We start from the raw sequence: 8,413 nt of genomic DNA, 5'->3' as shown, positions 1-8,413 counted from the left end.
TCTTTCGATGTTCCAACTACCTGCTTTTTGCTGCAAAAACTCCTGTATATCCTGACTCCTCCCTTACCTCTTGGGAGTAGTCCTTCAGAGCTATCTGCGAGTCTGCCTCCCAGGCTTAAGTCCTTAGCAAGTCTGCTGACTGCCATCTGTTTCTACAGAATACCGAAGGATCTGGGTGGCTTTTCACGAAATAGGGAGGATGACCATGTAACAACCACTGTAAATATTGCAATGGTTTAACTTAAAAGAGAGGCCAAATGGTATGTCAGAATTCAATTTGGGGAGAAATTGGGGGTTAAGAGAAGCTGGTAACTGGTAAGAGACTTTTTTTTTTTTGCATAGTTCAGTTCAGTTCAGTCGCTCAGTTGTGTCCTACTCTTTGCGACCCCATGAATCGCACATACCAGGCCTCCCTGTCCATCACCAACTCCTGGATTTCACTCAGACTCATGTCCATAGGCAGGTATCAAAAAGTCCAGTTAGAGAAGAGTTTGGCTGCCAATTGATAAAGGCACACTGTATCTTCTAAAATATTTTGAAAAGAAAAACAAAAGATGAGCCCTACATTGACTATGCTATTCTGTTTCTGTGCTTTTCTTTCCACCACTAATGAGGTTTGAAATGTAAAACTAGGCTTAAATGGATGTACTGTTCCATTGGTGAAATCACACTGGGACTCAATAACAACATTGGAATATAATACACTGGAGGAATTATTAAGAGTGTCACATCTTAATAGATACAGACAACTAAAAAGAAAACAAAAACAATAATGATGGTATATAGTCCTCTGCATTTCAGTGAATTTTGGTGATGTTCAGTGAATTTTGGCTTTAGTTCCCCTAAACCTCTTTTCTTGCAAATATCTGCAGATCCTACTGAGAATCTGCCTTCTCTGCTGCTGCTAAGTCACTTCAGTCATGTCTGACTCTGTGTGACCCTATAGACGGCAGCCCATCAGGCTCCCCCGTCCCTGGGATTCTCCAAGCAAGAACACTGGAGTGGGTTGTTATTTCCTTCTCCAATGCATGAAAGTGAAAAGTGAAAGTGAAGTCGGTCAGTCATATCCAGCCCTCAGCGACCCCATGGACCGTAGCCTTCCAGGCTCCTCTGTCCATGGGATTTTCCAGACAAGAGTACTGGAGTGGGGTGCCATTGCTTTCTCCGTCTGCCTTCTCTAGATTCTAAGACAATAAAAAAGCCAGATGCTTATGCTGAATGACTTCTTATAGGGGGAGCTCTATGTAGTGTGGCCAGAGCAAGACAACAGCGTGAGTCTATTCATTTGTACCTTGGACACAGAATGATAAATGGGGTGACCAAATAATTTATTATAAAATTGAAAATCATTTCAACCCTACAGTAATTATTGCCGTTATAGGAAATAACTAAATTGGCAGCATTAATTTTTAATTATTTCTATTAAACTTTATTTTAAAATGGTTAATGATTCTTTTAATTATGGCAAGTAATAGATCTAAGTGTATATATAATGAGATACATACAGTTCTTATAGTTTAATAAAGGAGTACCCATCTTCAATTAATTTTTATAGCATTTTAAATTTAAGAAACTCTCTAGGTATTGATATACAGCGAAATTAAGTATGAATTATTTTGCTGCCTAAGACAAAATCCTGGTGCAGAGCAAGTGCAACCTTTTCATGAATTAACAGTGCTTATTCTAGTTGCTATGCAGTTTAAGAATAACTCTTACCATTTCACACCAGTCAGAATGGCTGCGATCCAAAAGTCTACAAGCAATAAATGCTGGAGAGGGTGTGGAGAAAAGGGAACCCTCTTACACTGTTGGTGGGAATGCAAACTGTGGAGAACAGTGTGGAGATTCCTTAAAAAACTGCAAATAGAACTGCCTTATGACCCAGCAATCCCACTGCTGGGCATACACACTGAGGAAACCAGAATTGAAAGAGACACATGTACCCCAATGTTCATCGCAGCACTGTTTATAATAGCCAGGACATGGAAGCAACTTAGATGTCCATCAGCAGATGAATGGATAAGAAAGCTGGGGTACATATACACAATGGAGTATTATGCAGCCATTAAAAAGAACACATTTGAATCAGTTCTAATGAGGTGGATGAAACTGGAGCCGATTATACAGACTGAAGTAAGCCAGAAAGAAAAACACCAATACAGTATACTAACACATATATATGGAATTTAGAAAGATGGTAATGATAACCCTGTATGCAAGACAGTAAAAGAGACACAGATGTATAGAACAGTCTTTTGTACTCTGTGGGAGATGGCGAGGGTGGGATGATTTGGGAGAATGGCATTGAAACATGTATAATGTCATATATGAAACCAATTGCCAGTCCAGGTTCGATGCATGATACTGGATGCTTGGGGCTGGTGCACTGGGACGACACAGAGGGATGGTATGGGAAGGGAGATGGGAGGGGGGTTCAGAATGGGGAACACGTGTATACCTGTGTCGGATTCATGCTGTGTGTGGCAAAACCAATACAATATTGTAAAGTAATTAACCTCCAATTAAAATAAATACATTTATATTTTTTTTAAAAAAGAATAACTCTTATCTTCTAATATATTTCTCATTTCCCATGGTTTCAAAAATTGCTATCAGACATCTTGTATTTCTGTTTTTCAGTACCCTGTGTGATTTCACTCATTAGAAACCAGGGACTTTGCTTCATTATCACTCAGCTGGAGTAGGTGAAAAAGAGCAATAAACCAGGCAGGAGCCAAGAGGCTAGTTCTACCTAAGCATTGCCATATACTTGTGACAGAGTAAAACACTTAATTGCATTGTTTTTTGTTGTTTTTTTTTTTTTTTTTTTAATCTGTAAACCAAAAACATTGGACTGTATGATTAGACTGTATAATTTTTTGAGGCTCCTTTCAGTATCAAAATTCAATTTTTGTTTCTGGCTTTCTTTTAATAGTATTTATTCTACTATTTCGAATCTGACAATTATTATTCTTAGTGGTATGAAAGGAAGCAAAATAGTTGAATATTTCTATTTCTTTTCTCTCATCAATCAGTATTATACCATCTGCTTTAAGATTTAGGCCAAGCTCTGCTTATTTGTTTCTTTTTCTCTTAAGTCTTGCTTTAGAGAAGGGTCTTTTTGTGGCTTCAGAAGATTTTGCTAAGCCTTGCAATCAGACAGAACCAAGGGTGGGATCCCAGTTCTGCTTTATGCTAGTTCTGTGAAGTTGGCAAGGCTATTGAATTCTCTAGAATTTAGTTTCCTCATTAATAAACTGGGATACCATTAGTGTTTACCTCATGTGATTGTCGTGGGGATTGTGTGAAAAAAAAAAAAAAAAGAAACCATAAAAAGTGCTCAGAATAATAGCTGGCCTAAAGAAAGCCCTTAGGAGATGTTATTTTCTTATTTTTGCTTCTTATTGTTGCTCTCATCATTTCCATCATCATCATTTTTTATGATTATTCAGGAAGTTATTTTTCAAAATATTATTACTGGTTTTTCATTGCTTCTTTGTACTGAAAAGCAGTATCAATAATACCCCTTCTGTGCAGGTAATTTCACAGTTTATAAGGTATTTTTATATGTCTTATCTGATGTTTATAATAATGCTCTGAGTTGACAAGGGTTGGTTTCTCCACATTGCAGATTGGAGAGTTTCAGAGAGGTTAAATAACGTGTCCAAAGGATGAATGCAGGCGATTTGTGATGCTTTACTTCCCTTGCCCAATAGTGCCCAGCACAGGAAGTGACAGAGGTAGCCCACATGGTACTAGCAGGGAGGTGATAAACAGCATCAGGCAACCCTGTGACAGAGCTGTCTGCAATGAATATGAGCACTGGAAAGATTAAAGCTTCTCTAAAGAAAACTTTACATATTTGAGAGAACACTGCAATTTTATTATAGAGTGTGAATGTCTTGCAATAGAAACAGTGTAACTTTTTTCTCTTGTATACATTGGCTTGTAAATAAGGTTTATCTCTCAAAATTTGTTAATATCATACTATCATATTAGAAAGACAGTATGGAATGTGGGGTTCTAGAAAAGGCTGAGGAACCAGAGATCAAATTGCCAACATCCGTTGGATCATCGAAAAAGCAAGAGAGTTCCAGAAAAATCTATTTCTGCTTTATTGACTATGCCAAAGCCTTTGACTGTGTGGATCACAATAAACTGTGGAAAATTCTTCAAGAGACGGGAATACCAGACCACCTGACCTGCTATTGAGAAACCTGTATGCAGGTCAGGAAGCAACAGTTAGAACTGGATGTGGAACAACAGACTGGTTCCAAATAGGAAAAGGAGTGTGTCAAGGCTGTATATTGTCACCCTGCTTATTTAACTTCTATGCAGAGTACATCATGAGAAACGCTGGGTTGAAGAAAGCACAAGCTGGAATCAAGATCACTGGGAGATATATCAATAACCTCAGATATGCAGATGACACCACCCTTATGGCAGAAAGTGAAGAACTAAAGAGCCTCTTGATGAAAGGGAAAGAGGAGAGTGAAAAAGTTGGCTTAAAGCTCAACATTCAGAAAACTAAGATCATGGCCTCTGGTCCCATCACTTCATGGGAAATAGATGGGGAAACAGTGCAAACAGTGTCTGACTTTATTTTGGGGCTCCAAAATCACTGCAGATGGTGATTGCAGCCATGAAATTAGAAGATACTTACTCCTTGGAAGGAAAGTTAGGACCAACCTAGATAGCATATTGTAAAGCAGAGACATTACTTTGTCAACAAAGGTGCGTCTAGTCAAGGCTATGGTTTTTCCAGTGGTCATGTATGGATGTGAGAGTTGGACTATGAAGAAAGCTGAGCACCTAAGGGTTGATGCTTTTGAACTGTGGTGTTGGAGAAGACTCTTGAGAGTCCCTTGGACTGCAAGGAGATCCAATCAGTCCATCCTAAAGGAAATCAGTCCTGCGCGTTATTGGAAGGACTGATGTTGAAGCTGAAACTCCAATACTTTGGCCACCTGATGCGAAAAGCTGACTCATTGGAAAGACTCTGATGCTGGGAGGGATTGGGGGCAGGAGGAGAAGGGGACGACAGAGGATGAGATGGCTGGATGGCATCCCCGACTCAATGGACATGGGTTTGGGTGTACTCTGGGAGTTGGTGAGGGACAGGGAGGCCTGGAGTGCTTCCATTCATGGGGTCACAAAGAGTTGGACACGACTGAAGTGAGCTGAACTGAGAGGCATTCAGAAGGGGTCCTGTGGTAGGAGTTGGGAGTAATGAGTGGTCACTGGACAAAGAAAAGTCTTTAGTTGTGCCTGGATGTGTTTTTCTGCTGAAGACACACACAGACCAGCATGACAAGTCACACTCTGATTCATTTGTCACATTTTCTGCCTTATTTGTCTTCTTTTAGTCAGGAGGAAAACCGCTGTTCTCGTCCTCTAGGGTACTTTACTTTGGGAAAGTTTTCGTCAATTGGAAGAAAATGGAAAAAGCAAGGAAAGCAAAGTGAGCTTTTCATAATGCTAATTTTACGTTTCAATTTTTATAACTTAGTTAAGAATTTCCTGTTGTTTTGCTCTTAAAAATGTCCTTTTCTTAAACAGTAGCAATAGTAGGTGGCAGTTGATTTTCTTTGATTTGCTAATCAGGCCAAATAAAAGGTTGATAACTATACACTGGCTTTTGAAATTGTACTGGCTTGTGGAATTGGAATTGGTTTTGGGAGACATCCCTGGCAGAAGGCACACAAGGCCAGGTTTCTCTGCGGGGAGCTCTTCGGAACTGACTTGGCCAGCTCCCTCCACTGACTGAGCTCCCCTGAGTGCTGTGCTCTGAATGAATCTCAGTGAATGAAATGTGATTTAATTGAGTGCCTCTTGAAAAGCTGTCTGAGGAACTGTGAGATGTGACCTCTTTGACCGACCCTCCCATTTTCTCGTCCTCAAAATAAGTTGGATTGACAGGATTCAAAGGAGACATGAAATTAGTTCTCATTGGCTGATTCAGCAACAAAGCCAGGAAGTGGAATCTGCTAAGTGGAAAATATTCTAAGAGTAGGAAGGAGAAATTGTATGAGGCAAGCCTGAACTGGCTGAGAAAGTTTCCCCATTCCTGCAGCTGATAAACTACTTTTGTAACTGGATGAAATGCTGGTCCCAGTGAGGACCCCTTTGGCACAGACACGTTCAGACTGACTGTCAGGTGCAAGAGCAGATAGCATTTAGCCAGCACCCTTAATAAAAGTTTTCCAAATAGCTACTGAGGCATCAGCCATTAGGGAAGAATTCAGTGATGGTTTATCCTTAAAAACTTAATAACTACTTCCACCACAGTTATTTCAGACTTTAAAACAAAAATCAGGTGAGATAAAACTGTCTGAAAGGGAATGTTGACATTCTCTTCCATTTGCTTGTGGCACTGCAGCTGTGCAGCCCGAGACACTAATAAAGCCAATTCTGCTCCGAAGATCTGCAAAATGAGGAGTTGGGATGTTCTCTTTCTATTAACATGTTAATTTGGGAGGATCTACCCTATTTTTTCCCTGCTGCAACTGAGTACTTTTTCATTAAAGGAAGAGAAAGTGGATCTGCTTTCTCCTCTGGTAACTAGAACGGAGAAAATGAGGCTGAAGGAAGATTTCAGGCATTACCGAAGGGAAGGTGAACTGGCATCTCTTCTGCCCCACTACATTCCAAATTGTAGGCATTTGCCATCCCACCCCATCACCTAATAATGAAGCCAGGCAGTACATCAAGACCTCAGATAAAAGGCCCATTAGGCATGCCTGTGATTAAAGTTGATTAGCTAGAAGTCGCTGGAAATTTTGAGTCCAAGATCAGTGGTGAATCAAATCCAATTTGCATAAACTACGAAGTGCTTCATTAAGGCTAATCATTTTCTTCTGTCCTTTGGTAATACATCATCCTTCTATGGGGTTCATTTAGATTAAGCTTGAGGATGTTGCCTTTAGCTTCCTCAACATTGTTAAGATCACTTTAGCGATGCTCTTTGGCCTCATCTTCTAGGACAGTACCTGTCTGGGGCCCCGCCTCAGAGCTGTATCCTTAAGCAAGCTTCCTGGAAATTTAATGATTTATTAGGGTCCATGTGCCAGCAGCCAAGACTCATGGGATAATGAAGTATACATCTTCTAAAGTACCAGGAGAACAAACCATGCTTGTTTAAACTGATTAAGTACTCAGGCCACATAGTGCATTGTGTTGAGCCAACTTGATCATTAAATAATTTTACATACCCTTCTTGAAATGAGTCTATTTATACCCAGGAAAATTGACCAGGTTTAACCTTCCAGAGCTCATGTGTAGATCATTCTTCCTTTGCAATCACTTGTGAGAATGATGAGATGCTGGTTGTTTTGCCCTAAAGGATTATTTCTTCATATCTCCTGTCATTTGTACACGCTGCTCCCTGTGCCTGAAGCACCTACTCCTCCCCTCCTACAGCCCTCTATGCTTGTGCCTATTGAAACATTTATCACACTGCAATACAAATCCTTTTTTACTTATTTATCTCTTCTTCTCCTTGGAAATAAGAATTTCATACCTAGCCTACAGCTGATAGTAAGTGTATATTGAGTAAAATGTGAATTATGAGATGGTAGCTATAATAGCAGCCTATTAAAAGAATGATGTTGATCTCTGTATATTGGCAGGTAAAGATGGCCATCACATATTTCATAGTATAGCTATTGGAAAAAAGCAAGCTGAAAACCATTATGTATAGGATGATCCCATGTTTGCTAAAAAAAGGTGCTTATGCATATATTCATAGAAAAGACAAAAATTGTAAATATGCAGGGGCAGGATCTAGGATGTAAATATAGGGCTTTTATTTTAACTTTATAGATTTCTATATTATAATTTTACTCTAAACTTTATAAATTTCCATATTTTAATTTATTAAACTGAGCCTACATTACTACTGTAAGTTAAAAACCTAATAAATATTAATAGTTTTTAAAACTATAAATTATAGATCCTGGTTTCTAATTATTATTTTGAAAAATACTATATTAATTTTCTAGGGTGGCTATAACAAATTGCCACAAACTGGATTGTTAAGTACAACAGAAATATATTCTCTCATGGTTCTGGAGGTTAGAAATCTGAAATGAAAGTAGAGCCGCATTCCCTTCAAAGTTTCTAGAAAAGAATCCTTTGCCTCTTCTCGCCTCTGGTAGTTGTCAGTAAACCTTGGCATTCCTTAACTTTTGGACACATCACTTAAAACCCTGCCTCTCTTTTCACATGGCCTTCTCTGTGATTGGGGCACTAAGTTTTCTCAAGCCATGTGGTGTGGTCAAAAAAAAAAAGAAAGAAAAATTTATAATTTTAATAAATTTAATATAGTTAAAATAAATTCATAAAATTTATAAAATTTATAGTTTTAATAAATTTAATATCATTATAGGTTTTATAAATTTAAATTTTTAATATA

Source organism: Ovis canadensis, chromosome 18 (assembly GCF_042477335.2).
Source record: "Ovis canadensis isolate MfBH-ARS-UI-01 breed Bighorn chromosome 18, ARS-UI_OviCan_v2, whole genome shotgun sequence".
Taxonomy (NCBI): Eukaryota; Metazoa; Chordata; class Mammalia; order Artiodactyla; family Bovidae; genus Ovis; species Ovis canadensis.
The sequence above is the reverse complement of the archived record's forward strand: the minus strand, read 5'-3'. Positions refer to the sequence as shown.